Source organism: Schistocerca gregaria, chromosome 1 (assembly GCF_023897955.1).
Source record: "Schistocerca gregaria isolate iqSchGreg1 chromosome 1, iqSchGreg1.2, whole genome shotgun sequence".
NCBI classification, from domain to species: Eukaryota; Metazoa; Arthropoda; class Insecta; order Orthoptera; family Acrididae; genus Schistocerca; species Schistocerca gregaria.
The window spans coordinates 348807977-348822828 of record NC_064920.1 but is presented as its reverse complement, the minus strand read 5'-3'; the positions used below and the strand labels follow the sequence as shown (position 1 = coordinate 348822828).

Here is a 14852-nt window from a genome sequence, read left to right as displayed (position 1 = left end):
AATCCTCTGGAAGACACGCTCGCTGTTTGAAGACTATTTACATCGCCTGTGGATGTGGCTTCTGATCACTTTTTCTGATCATATTCAGTAAAGCTTGGACTGGTGTCATTCTCCGCGTCGCAAAGCGCACAATACATAACATCCAAATCACGCACAATTCACAAATATTTCGTGCAGTAGTTTTCTCTCTTAAATTAACGCAATATGTTGCCAAATGCGCCTTAAGACTAAAGACGACATGGAGACTTTTGTAACATGAGAGGGACGACACCAGTAACAACGGGAATAGGAAGAAGGTCGCGTGTTGTGGCTTAAAGATAACTTGGAATGCCTAATTTTGGAATATTTACATGGAAATAATTTATACCCCTTGTGATCAAAAAATAAAAATGTCACATATTCTCAATTCTTTACATGTTCGTGCCTTACAACGGCATCCTTTGCTCAATGATCATGCGACGGGAAATAATGGTAAACAGAAGAAAACAAGACGAAATGTATTATTTCATCTGTATTTCTTTGCTTTTTTAAAGTATACGAATACCAACGAACGGCTATACGTAATTAGACCCAAGACACTGGCGTACTGCAAGCAGAGGACAAGTTCATTAGCATAGTTGGGGTAACTGGCACCCAGGTCCCGGAGCAAACTTCCACCACAGTCTGACGTACACAGTCGCGACACCACTCGCTGCTGTGAAAATTGTTACGATCTCACAGTTGGAACGAGACTAGCCCTCATAGTGGCGAGAAAGCAGTGGTAAGATTAACGACTGCTTTTAATTGTCTCCTTAATTGAGAAAATAGTTATTATACCGTTGCGTTTCAAACGTTATTGAATTATTGAGAGACATGAATGATAGTGCAATTAAAAATTTTAAAAAAAGCTGAATCTCACTGATTCAGTGCCACAAGCTACAATTTATTCATGAAGTAATACTTTCGAATACGTGTAGAATTTCAGATTGTGCCACAGAAATCCAAAAAATATAAACGCATATTACATCCATGAAAAATATATATTTCTGTTCTTCTTATGATAGGCACTTTCCTTAACACGTTCAGTTTTTTCTGGAGAATAATGATTCGCACTTTCTTACAGTTCACTCGATTTTCCAATACACGAATATTTTTCCAGAATAAAATTTTAACTCTGCAGCGGAGTGTGCGCTGATATGAAACTTCATGGCAGATTAAAACTGCGTGCCCGACCGAGACTCGAACTCGGAACCTTTGCCTTTCGCGGGCAAGTGCTCTACCATCTGAGCTACCGAAGCACGACTCACTCCCCGTACTCACAGCTTTACTTCTGCCAGTGCCTCGTCTCCTACCTTCCAAACTCTACAGAAGATAATCTGCCTGGAAGTTTCATATCAGCGCACACTCCACTGCAGAGTGAAAATATTCTGGAAACATCCCCCAGGCTGTGGCTAAGCCATGTCTCCGCAATATCCTTTCTTTCAGGAGTGCTAGTTCTGCAAGGTTCGCAGGAGAGCTTCTGTAAAGTTTGGAAGGTAGGAGACGAGGTACTGGCAGAAGTAAAGCTGTGAGTACCAGCCCTGAGTCGTGCTTCGGTAGCTCAGATGGTAGAGCACTTGTCCGCGGAAGGCAAAGGTGCCGAGTTCGAGGCTCGGTCGGGCACACAGTTTTAATCTGCCAGGAAGTTTCACACGAATATTTTTGTAAATGTAACTACTTTTGCTTCAAAACTGAATTCATTGACGATTCATGCTGTTTGTGGCTCAGATGTAGCGACAACAGTGTAATTCGTTTCTTCTGTCTTTGGTAACAGTTCAATTGCTTTTGACATGGCTTATTTGGTGCGTCAAATAATGCATGTATTGCATTCCATATAAGTTTCCTGCGTTACACATTCTCTGATTTGACTGGAAGTGTAGTTCACGTTGTTGCGTAGGTATCATTTTTTTGTTCTTCGATTGTTTACTACCCATTTTGTTTGTTCTTAAAATCAAACGAATTGTTCAACAAATATCCGTGGGTTATAAGAGAATCGTAAATAAACTATTCTATAATGTACCGTTTGGGACCGATGACCTAGCCGTTTGGTACCCTTCCCCAAATCAACCAACCAACCAAAGTACCGTTTCATACTTCCCAGGGTTCTTAGGAAACCGAGGAAAGACAAATGATGTCATTTTTTAGTTATTGTCCATTTTATGGCACTACATGCGCTTCCTATTGTAAAAACTATGTTACGAGTAAGTATAAACCATCCTATGTGCACTCGTCCGATATATCCTGAAGTGTGTTCCGAAATTCGGAAGTGCAGTTTGCTGACTGCTTCAAAATGGGTCAAATGGCTCTAAGCACTATGGAACTTAACATACACTCCTGGAAACTGAAATAAGAACACCGTGAATTCATTGTCCCAGGAAGGGGAAACTTTATTGACACATTCCTGGGGTCAGATACATCACATGATCACACTGACAGAACCACAGGCACATAGACACAGGCAACAGAGCATGCACAATGTCGGCACTAGTACAGTGTATATCCACCTTTCGCAGCAATGCAGGCTGCTTTCTCCCATAGAGACGATCGTAGAGATGCTGGATGTAGTCCTGTGGAACGGCTTGCCATGCCATTTCCACCTGGCGCCTCAGTTGGACCAGCGTTCGTGCTGGACGTGCAGACCGCGTGAGACGACGCTTCATCCAGTCCCAAACATGCTCAATGGGGGACACATCCGGAGATCTTGCTGGCCAGTGTAGTTGACTTACACCTTCTAGAGCACGTTGGGTGGCACGGGATACATGCGGACGTGCATTGTCCTGTTGGAACAGCAAGTTCCCTTGCCGGTCTAGGAATGGTAGAATGATGTGTTCTATGACGGTTTGGATGTACCGTGCACTATTCAGTGTCCCCTCGACGATCACCAGAGGTGTACGGCCAGTGTAGGAGATCGCTCCCCACACCATGATGCCGGGTGTTGGCCCTGTGTGCTTCGGTCGTATGCAGTCCTGATTGTGGCGCTCACCTGCACGGCGCCAAACACGCATACGACCATCATTGGCACCAAGGCAGAAGCGACTCTCATCGCTGAAGACGACAAGTCTCCATTCGTCCCTCCATTCGCGCCTGCCGCGACACCACTGGAGGCGGGCTGCACGATGTTGGGGCGTGAGCGGAAGACGGCCTAACGGTGTGCGGGACCGTAGCCCAGCTTCATGGAGACGGTTGCGAATGGTCCTCGCCGATACCCCAGGAGCAACAGTGTCCCTAATTTGCTGGGAAGTGGCGGTGCGGTCCCCTAGGGCACTGTGTAGGATCCTACGGTCTTAGCGTGCATCCGTGCGTCGCTGCGGTCCGGTCCCAGGTCGACGGGCACGTGCACCTTCCGCTGACCACTGGCGACGACATCGATGTACTGTGGAGACCTCACGCCCCACGTGTTGAGCAATTCGGCGGTACGTCCACCCGTCCTCCCGCATGCCCACTATACGCCCTCGCTCAAAGTCCGTCAACTGCACATACGGTTCACGTCCACGCTGTCGCGGCATGCTACCAGTGTTAAAGACTGCGATGGAGCTCCGTATGCCACGGCAAACTGGCTGACACTGACGGCGGCGGTGCACAAATGCTGCGCAGCTAGCGCCATTCGACGGCCAACACCGCGGTTCCTGGTGTGTCCGCTGTGCCGTGCGTGTGATCATTGCTTGTACAGCCCTCTCGCAGTGTCCGGAGCAAGTATGGTGGGTGTGACACACCGGTGTCAATGTGTTCTTTTTTCCATTTCCAGGAGTGTATGAGGCCATCAGTCCCCTAGACTTAGAACTACTTAAACCTGACTAACCTAAGGACATCACACACATCCATGCCTGAGGCAGGATTCGAACCTGCGACCGTAGCAGCAGCGCACTTCCGAACTGAAGCACCTAGAACTGCTCGGTCACAACGGCCGGCTTGCTAACTGGTTGGAGCGCTGTCGTCGTAGTGTAACGTAAATTAGCTGAGTGTCGTAGCTGCCTGTGTTAGACTGTACTTCAACTTCGTGCTCCCCTCCTTTTCTTCATATCCCCATTTTATTAATACTCTTGATTGACGTCAACATGACTGTACTATGAAGTTATATACGTCAATGGTATTTTTTTACTTGATGTTTGATATAGTCTCAAAAATACGCAACAAAATGCTGTCGAAATTCGCATTGTTCGCAAAAATAACGTTATCCTTTTCCATTGTTTCATTGCCGATCAATGCAAATCTGTAACAAAGAAAACAACGAATCCAAAACATACTCTTTGCTCTTTTGTTGCGTAGGCTCACTAGACAAAACGAGAATGGTCTCATTCAGTAGTCGAAAACAAGAAACAAGCGTCTGTGTACCAGAGAGAGGAAGGTCCTATGGAACTGTTGCTCAACACAGGGTAATCCGATCCCCTCATGATTCACTTCCATACGTGTCCCACCCGCCCCATTTTAGTGCTAGCCCTTTTTCTCCTTGTTGCCCCTCCTACGTCACTCTCCGCGTTCCGCTTTCCTTCTGTCCTTCGTCAGCTGGTTAACCTTGAAACTGTCTTAAAATTGCGCCCCGGCGGAAGGGCAAACTGTGCTACTGCTATATATTTAATATTGAGTGTTACTTCATCCTCTCAAAAGGCTGTTTCATTTACGAGCACATACACGTACACACACAATTATTAATTGAAAATAATAAATAATAATTTTATAGTATAAAAGCAATTATGATTTTAAATGTTTATTTTTCTTGGTATTTCACTTAGTTCTGTAATTCTTGTTTATTTTATTTTATCTTTATTTTCATTGCGGCATAACCAACATTCCGAACCCATATTATTTCAAATTTTTTGTCATTTTGCACCTTCAAATATATGTATAATCTTACTTATGGGATTCCAGTAGTATAATTACGAGAAAGTTTCGAAGTTTCGGCTGTGTCTGCGAATGTAACATATGCTGACAACAAGTAGTACCTTATGTATCGCCGCAAAACACTGCCTGCTATACAACTTATTCTTACTTTTGTTTTATGTTCTTTGTCTTTGATTGTAGCCAAACATATAATATGCAATAATACAAAATGCAATCCTATACTTTAGCTTTTTTTCCCTCGGCCTCCTTCTACTCTCTTGTGGCTAGCTTTCTATCTTTTCCTGCGAATCCTCTTTCCTTATAGCGCTATTCGTAATCACAAAGTACTTCCCTACAATGACGATACGTTACTGACTTATCGTGCTCAAGCTTCCATCGATCTTGGCATTCTCTCTTTTATTTACCGCTTCGTTCAGCTCTAGCATTGATGCGTATAAGGGAAAAATGAGAAGAAACGCTGTGGTTCTGAGTCCACGACGGACTTTAGTCCCCATTACAACTGGATGTGTAAGTTGACACGATTTTCGGAGCAAGCACAGGGTTCCCCAAACTGTGAAGTGAATAAGTAGCCCGCGAGAAACTATTAATAACAGTGTTTTTTTCTTGACGTTTTGAAGACAATTTTCTTTTACATTTTATGATTTTAAGTTGGAATTCTCTCGGAATAAATGTTTGTACTTAGAGCAAAGTGTTTTCATCAAAGTACCAGGATTCGTAAAGTGTTCCGTCAGAGGAAATCTTTGGGAACCACTGGTGGAGTGAAGCATTGTGGTTTTCAAACCAGTCTTCGGGTTGATGACGACTTAATCTTTTTCAATATGCAAATTGCAAATTAATAGCTGCGTCTCAGGTAAGCGTAACTTTCCAACGCGTGGTCGTACGGTTTTTTTTTTTTTTTTTTTTTTTTAATCGGGAAGAATCTGCTACAGATAGTCAGTGTTTGATTTGGAACTGTCAAACCACAGCCAATGTGCATTTTAGTCGACAGAAAGATATAGAGCGTTATCTTACTTCAATTATTAAAGTGTGAGGTAACGAAACATCTAAATCAGGTGAGTTTGAAGATGCCCCTAGCCACATTTCACAAAATATAGTCTCACACTCAATGACTATGCATATTTCATCAACGATATTTGTAACTATAAATTTATCATAAGAAAGTTTTGGATGAGAGACATATGTCAGAAACACGGTTACGAATATTAATGACTCTACAGGGCGTATTGCTATTACTATCTAATGTTTAAGACGAAGAGAAATTAACGTCGTTTGTAAACCGTTATCATCTTCCAACATGTCAGCCCAGAGATGCATCCATAGCAGGTCGCGGAATTTGCCAAAACAGCTGTTGTTCAGTTCGTCGGCTGGGATCACGTCTGCCCAGCTTCCCCCCATTGTTCTCCTGCCGCATTGAATGGCATTCCGGGAGACTTCTCCTTCTGCATACGTCAGTGCCTCCAAAAGAATTCAGCTGGATCTACAAGACGCAGCACGTGAAGTAGAATTGCGAAATTCTTCGCCTTGCAAGGAAATAAAAGACCAATTTCCTAAACGGAAAAACTGATAAAACAAATTCATTCCCATATGTGTAAAATTTTCGTTTTATAGCAGTAATTTACTTGGAAAAACCAAAAATAAAGACTGACAAAATCATGTATGAACTGCTGTAGTTCCACATTTACAAAATTTCAAAACTTCGAGCAACAGTTCTGAGAATTTAAGAACAGAATGTCCATCGTGACTGTGACGAGACCTATTTCTCTGTCTCACACAACCAAAGTGGTAATGCTGTTCGATTACAGCTTGCAGCTAGGTAGAAAAGAAAAAACTGTCGTAAAAAATACTATGATAGCTTTTGGAGTTTATCAAAAAATTATGTAGACTGAGAGTTCTGGAGAACTGTCGGACACTAACGCAAACAAACATGGAATATTTCCGTACAAAACCGATTTTCTACTATTAAATGCACTGTTCAAGACTATACATCTACATAACCAGAAAAAAAATCATTAATAATTTATAGCCGGCCGTGGTGGTCATGCGGTTCTAGGCGCTACAGTCTGGAGCCGAGCGACCGCTACGGTCGCAGGATCGAATCCTGCCTGCGGCATGGATGTGTGTGATGTCCTTAGGTTGGTTAGGTTTAATTAGTTCTAAGTTCTAGGCGACTGATGACCTCAGAAGTTAAGTCGCATAGTGCTCAGAGCCATTTGAACCATTTTTAGCCAATAATTTATAAAATACATTATTACGATACGCAACATACAAAATAATAGTGCTTCTCATCACACGAAAAAATTTTTTGGTATAGACGGAGAGACAACACGGTAAAAACACGAAAATGACGAATTTCAGTACGATATTTGTGCTCCTCTGGTATCCACAAAAGGAAAGTCTTTGATAATACTCTATGTTATCAGAAGAATCCGGACACCTAGCTGAAAATGGGCTAAAATTTCGTGACGTCCTCCATCGGTAAAGATGGCATTCAATATGGTGTTGACCCATCCTTAGCCTTGATGACAGCTTAGACTCTTGCAAGCATACGTTCAAGCAGGTGCTGGGTTTCTTGGGGAACGGCAGCCCATTCTTCACGGAGTGCTGCACTGAGGAGAGGTAGTCGGTCGGTGAGGCCTGGCACGAAGTAGGAGTTCCAAAACATCCCAAAAGTGTTCTATAGGATTCAGGAGTCTGTGCCGGCCTGTCCGTTACAGGGATGTTACTGTCTTGTAACCACTTCGCCACAGGCTGTGCGTTATCAACAGCTGCTCGATCGTGTTGAAAGATGTAATCGCCATCCCCGAATTGCTCTCCAACAGTGGGAAGCAAGAAGGTGCTTAAAAGATTGATGTAGGCCTGTACTTTGATAGTGCTACGCAAAAGAAGGGGTGCAAGCCGCCTCTATGAAAAACTCGACCACACTGTAACACCACCGCCTCCGAATTGAATCCTGATACAGTTTGGAATTCCTGACTGATGGTCTGGATAGATGTCTTCCTATTACACATCACGACCCTCTTCAACTGTCGGCGGTATCTGCAAGTCAACAGACGAGGTAGACATGTATGCTTTTGTGCTGTACGTGTCTCTTCATGTTTCCACTTCACTATCACATCGGGAACAGTGGACCTAGGGGTGATTAGGAGTGTGAAAATCTCACTTGCAGAAATATGACACAAGTGACACCCTATCACCTGACCACGTTCTAAGTCCGTGAGTTCCGTGGAGCGCGCCATTCTGCTCTCTCGCGATGTATAATGACAAATGAGGCCGCTGATATCGAGTACCTGGCAGAACGTGGCAGCACAAACCACCTAATATGAGAAACGTATGTTTTTGTGGGTGTCCGGATACTTTTGATCACATAGTGTATCAAGCCAAACAGATACTGTTCTGAGGAATATTCTTCTGTTGCTCCTACACGTGTGCAATAAGTACAGCAACTGTCTCGTTATCTCATTTGGTCCTCAATATGCTGATGGCTAAAGGACCAGAGAGCTTGCAAGCGAAGTCAATGTGTCAATAGCCTGCAAAGCATGCTGCTTCACGGTTACCGTGAGCAGTTGCGCGTTACCTTGCTGCAGAATGCCTTCAGGATACGTTTGAGAAATGCCAAGAAATTAGACGGCTAAATCAGGTAGACGTAACGGTTTGACATTCAGAAGGTCACCGGTCATCTTCATCACTAATGTTGCAAACTGAAGTTTGGAACTTGTTTTTCCTACAACTTAGTGTCATTTGTTGTTGCGATCCTGAATCCGCAGGCTGGTTTGATGCAGCTCCTCACGCCAGACGATCCTGTGCAAGCGTCTTCATCTATGCGGATTACCGTAACTTTACGTTGTGGAAAAAAATATGGAAACACCAAAAACACATTAACATCCTAATACGGAGTAGGAAAACCGTTGTCATTCAAACCAGCTTCCAGTCGTCTCGGAATGGCTAAATACACGTCCTGGTTTTGAAGGGAATCAATACCATTCTTGCTGCAAATCAGTGCCAACTTCAGGGAACGATTATGGAGGTGGACATCAATCACGCAGCGTACTGTCTAAAGTAGACCACAAACGCCCAATAATACTGAGGTCTGCTCAGTATGGTGGACAGGGGAGATGCGAAAATTCATCCTCGTGCCCACAAAAACAGCCCTGCAGGATGCGAGCTCTGTGGACAGGGGTCCTGTCATTTCGGAACACAACACCGCCTTTGGGGAACAAACACTGCACCATGGATGGACCCGATCAGTCAAAAAGGCCACATAATCGTTAACAGTAATAGGGCCTGGCAGAGTAACGATGGAGCCCAGGAAATACCACGATACGGCTTTCTAGATCGTTACCAAACCCTCGCCATGTTTCACTCTTGGGATGTAAACTCTACCAAAAGTTGGAAATTGTCCCGAAATGACTTGCATTGCTTCATAACCCAGAATATATGGCTTCTGCGCCACGTTTTCCTATTACGAGCATTTTCGCCACTGGTGACTGGTACTGGAATCCCATCTCGCCCTGCAGTTCCCAGTTTCTATAGATCGCTTCGTGTTGTTTTGATGTAGATAGTGTTCGCGAGTGCGACATTCAGCTCTGCAGTGACTTTTGCAGCTGTCATTCTCTTATTTTTCGTCACAATTCTCTTCAGGGGCCGTCTCTATCACTCAACACATATTTCGTTCGCGTTCTGACTTAGCGGATGATGTTTCGCTTTCCCTGTGTGTGGTATGAATCTTCCATACGGTGCCTCTTATAAGACCAAACACTTCGGTTACCTTGGCTACGGAAGCACACACCGTACGAGAACCAACAATTTTCCCACGTTGTAATTCACTTGGCTCTGACATAGTGCACTGACAACCACGTGGAACACTGCTCTGACAACGGCTGACACTTGCCGAGTATTGAGGACATCGTACAGGAGCCGTTCGTGGTCAGATACACGCTTGGCTGCCTGCATGCTGGGCTGGCATATGAATTTACGTTCAGGCATGTATTCCTCAGGGCGTTTCCATGTTTTTGTCCAATCCCTGTATATCCATTTCAAACTGCTTACTATAGTCAAGCCTTGCTCTCCCCCTAAAATTTCTACCGACCACTGCAAGCGGGCTTAATTAAAAAGAAAAGACCAATATTACTGAATAAATGCAATTATTTTACTAGCTGTGTGAGCGGTTACGAAGTCTCGCACAGGCGCCGTTCGTGGTCAGATACACGCTTGGCTGCCTGCCTGCTTGGCTGGCATATGAATTTACGTTCAGGCATGTAACCGGTTGACCCTGACTATTATTAGCACGCAATCTGACTGCATCAAACAAAAATAAAGAATGACAAGGAATTTCCATTAACACAATTGATTAATTAAGTCCCCTGCAACTTGGAAAGCTACGAAACAACAAAGCACAAGTGTAACTGTTCTGTGTGTGGTAGCGTGACTCAACGTACATGTATTTGGCTCGGTTCTTTCTCTATACAACAAATATTTTAAACACCATTTACAATGAACTAATTGAAAATCCAAAAATACTATAACTGCACATAGAAACCAGAATTACAAGTATAATAAACGAACACGAGCCAGATGCTTTGTTGACTGTACCTGTGAGCAAGGGGGATTGTTATTAAAGAAAACTGTAATACCTTTTTACCTCATTATATATTGACGAAAATATTCCATTACAGCAGCATCATAAATCAAAAGCCCATCTCCTTTCTTAAATATATTCTGACAACTGCATCTTCTTCCATCTATACATTACACCAACTGAACAGTACAACATTTCAGTCAACACTCAGGTCGTCTATTCTCTCGCCCAACAGAACAACGACTGCTCTCGACATCCTCTGAACTACTACTGTGCCCAATGGAGGCGGCGGAATAATTATCTTTGGCGCAATCTCTGGCGCTGTGACTCAGTGTAGCCCAGTGGGGTGAAACTCATATAGGGATTTCCGGTAACACGATGTTGGTTTTGGTCCCAGGCCACTTGGAGCGCTGCTAGTTTAGCAATTTATAGTCTCGTGTTCCTATTGGATGACGTAGTCTTCCATAATTGTTTTGGTGTCGTAGCAACGTGGTCGTGATTTTTCGTTTAAATTGCAGTGTAAGTATGTTGCTATTATTCTGCTTAATTTTTGGATGCATTCGTAATATTTGATGGCGTGATGATTCAGTATTTACTTTTTTACTTTTGTTTCATATAGAACACGAGGTTGTATCATCACATTACGTTCTGTGGACTCTTGTATATTTGTTCCTGCAAAGAAATACAATTTCCGTTGTTCAGTTTACTTAAAGGGTAAGTATATTTCTTATTTCTGTTCATATTTCCTTGTATTTCATAGAGAATCCCACGCTACCAGCTTTTGACATAGTTGGTATTCAACTTTCCGAATCCTGTAATGGAATATAATTCTGACTTTGGTTCATCTTTCTTTTTGCCACGAAGTACTCTTAGTGACATAATAAGTACCATTTATTGTGCAGTTTACTACATACCAAATATTGGACGTGTTACAATTGATTTGTAATGCCTCGAGTGTCTTCTATTTCCCGTTTTCGACAGTAAATATTCTGTACAATACTTAACACTCTATCCAGGTAAAAAGTGTTCGTTGCTGTTGTATCGACAAAGGTTGTGTTCTCACAAAATAAGACATTTGTTTGGAAGTCACACAAAGCAGGTCCTTCAAGCAGTTGGACATTTACACATATTATTGTGACAATATCCAATGCAGTAGAAATCTTCTCGCACTTTAATGCCCAACACAATGTAATACAGATTTACAGCTGTAACTGTTACTGATAATGTACAGCTGAATTTGGTATCAACCATGCTATCTAGATGCTGAAATATACTGAAATGGTACAATAAGCAATGTTTCTACTGCCTGATAGCACTGTTTAACGAAGTAGTGTTGAATATAGAATATAGTGCAACTACGCTTACGCAGTTATATATAGAGTGATGTGCATATCCGTAGTAGAAATGAGAATTTATTTCATTTTTTCACTATTTTGTAGCAATACCACATCAGATTACAAGACATGATAACAGTTATCAATACTTCAGTACACGATAGCTGCATTTAGACATAAGCTAATATGATTTTTGATAGTGAAATTAATTTCACATTGAGTTTTCTTTAACATTAATCAATGTAAACCATACCTGATCTTTCTTCTCGTTCCTAATTTTTGGTTTGAATAACATTTCAGACACATGAGGATGGATCATACAGGAAGAGAAGAATCCAGTTTGAGATTGAAATTTAAATACTCGTGCAAGTTTCCAGGATGCAGAGGTAGTTATTATGTAAAAACAAGTTCCAAACTCAAGAATAAACATTTCTATAAATTTCCAGCTGCATCAAAAAGCGAGACTTTAAAGAAGTGGAAATTGATCTGTAATACAGATGAAGGTGTCAACTGTAGTTATTATTATGTGTGTGAGGATCATTTTTATGAAGCAGATTTTGTGAACTTTACTAGACACAGGCTAAATCCTGGTGTTACACCAAATCACATGGAATTGGTGTTGTATTACCCTCCCCCCACCCATCTGTGTTACACTGGTGGTGGTGGTGGTGGTGGTGGCGGCGGCGGTTTCACCACTTCAGGTGCAAATATAAGTGTGCACGAGACAGGTCACAATGCAAAATCTACAGTAATACAACAAAGCAGTCCCCATTTACAGAGCACAGACGATGGTGAGTACAGCTTTTTATCCTCACCTGTTTATGATGTTGAAAGTAGTCCAGGTGTAATGGGATCTGGCGTTTCTAAACGTTATTTAACTCCAAGAAAACACAAAATGTATAAACTGCATAGAATTACAGTTTCCAGTGTGTGTAAATTGAAAAAACAGCTACAGAATGAGAGGAATAAATTGAAAATTCCAAAAGAGTTGTATGATGACAGGAAATTTCAGTTAATTGAAGAAGAGTTGAATGATGTGACTAAAACTTTTATTAATAGTCAGTTAAGAAATGCCCATATGCAGCCCACAGCAGTACAGTGGTCTATACAAGATGAGGCATTTGCTTTATCTATTTATAAGCGTAGTCCTCGGTTGTACAGATATTTGGCCACATACTTCTCCCTTCCATCTGTCAGGCTGCTGAAGGGAGTGCTTTCCCACATACCATTTGATACAGGACTTAATCCAGCTTTATTAAACTTTTTAGCAAGGGAAGTAAGTAATATACATGAAAATGACAAGTACTGTGCTCTACTTTTTTGATGAAATGTCTCTGGATGGTGGTATGTACTATGATGCACACAAACAGCTAATCTATGGGTATCAGGACTTGGGTCATTTAGGACATTCACCTGTAGCTGCTAGTCAAGCATTGGTTTTTATGCTGAAAGGCATTCACAGAACTTGGAAACACGTTGTAGCATATTACTTTACCGCAACCAGTTTCCACTACACCCATTTGAAATCACTCATTGTTCACATCATAAGTGAACTACAGAATATTGGTTTCAAAGTGGTTTGTACTGTATGTGACCAGAATTGAACAAACTAAAAGACCCTTAAGCAACTGTGTGAAGTAAGTTTGTTGAAGCCCACTATATTTCATTTTGTCGTCAATAATCAACCAATTGTTACCATTTATGATGTACCACATCTGCTCAAAAACACTAGAAATGCTTTGATAGATAATGAAATTCAATTTGAACCTCACAAAGCAGCAATGTTTGAGTACATCAGTACAGTGTTCTTTTTGGATAAAAAAACGGTTCAAAACTCTACCCAAATTAAAAGCACAACACTTTAACCATCTGAAGCTATACACACAGCTGAGTTTGTGGAAAAGGTAGATAATCTTTTTGATTCACTCAACAGTAATGAGCAATATCCCAGGGATGGAAAACAATTTAGGTGTGCTTTATCAGGAAATTCGCCACATTTAGAAATGTGATATAGCATTTTGAGGGAAATAGGCAGCTGGCAAATAATAGATTTAAAATCGGGAAGAAACAAGACTAATATGTTTAGCTTCATGAAAGGTTGGCAGATTACGTTACAGTCTATTATTTTCTTGTGTAAGACCTTGAAAGCGGTTGGCTTTAAGTACTGAAATTTAAAGGCAGTCAGTCAAGATGCTTTAGAAAATTTCTTTTGTTGTATAAGACAACATGGTATTGCTAATACAAACCCAACTTGTTTTCAGTTTGTACAAGCTCTAAAGACTTGTGTTGTCAATCATATGACTTTGCCTTTCAAAGCCATGAGTGTAAGTAACTGTGAAAATGATGATTACACTCCGTTGAGCAGTTTGTGTCACTTTTTGGCAGCTAGTGGTAGGAGTGAACATTTAAGTGAATGTGAGATGAATGGCACTGATACACCTGAGCAAATTTATTCTTACTCAGATGGTATCATCGAGTCTGTAGAAGATCAACAATCCTTAGCCTATGTAGCAGGCTATGTACTAAAACCCATAGATGTACCAGATGATTGTGAAAGACGTAATAACAGTCTCTACTCCTCTGTTGTGACTGAAAATCATTTGTTTACCTCATTTAAAGAGAATAGTGAGAAGCATTTTCATTTGAAATATGCAAGTGAAAGAGTCATGGTTTTCCTAAGGGCACTCCATGATCAGCTGTATGAGTATCTAAATAGTCATGGTCACACAACCAGAGTACATGATAATTTTTTAAAAAAAAAACATTTGTTCTGTCTCATACAACAATTTGTAGTAAACATGACATTGAAGAGAGACTTCTGAAGACAAGTATTCCATTTATAATATACAAGTATGTGAAAGAAAAGAAATTTACAAACAAGAGGAAATTGTGTATGCAACAACTTAAAAAGAAGTTCAAATCATGTTAAAAGACTTTGTATTTTGTTTATTATGTGTACAATGAGGGATGCTCCCTATACATATCCAAATGTTGTGTTAAAAGCAGAGAATTACATGTTCTTGTATCAAAATCATGCCTTTGATTTGTTATAACAAAATCTGATATTTCAGCAGGAACATAACACT

The 14852-nt window shown here is 41.5% G+C and overlaps 1 long non-coding RNA gene across 1 annotated transcript; it reads left to right on the top strand.

The window, feature by feature from the left end:
- Positions 1–10896: 10896 nt before the first annotated feature.
- On the top strand, positions 10897–12174 carry LOC126300298 (uncharacterized). Its single transcript, XR_007552918.1, has 3 exons — positions 10897–10951; positions 11052–11146; positions 12067–12174. It is a non-coding gene; the product is annotated as an uncharacterized LOC126300298 (long non-coding RNA).
- Positions 12175–14852: the final 2678 nt, after the last annotated feature.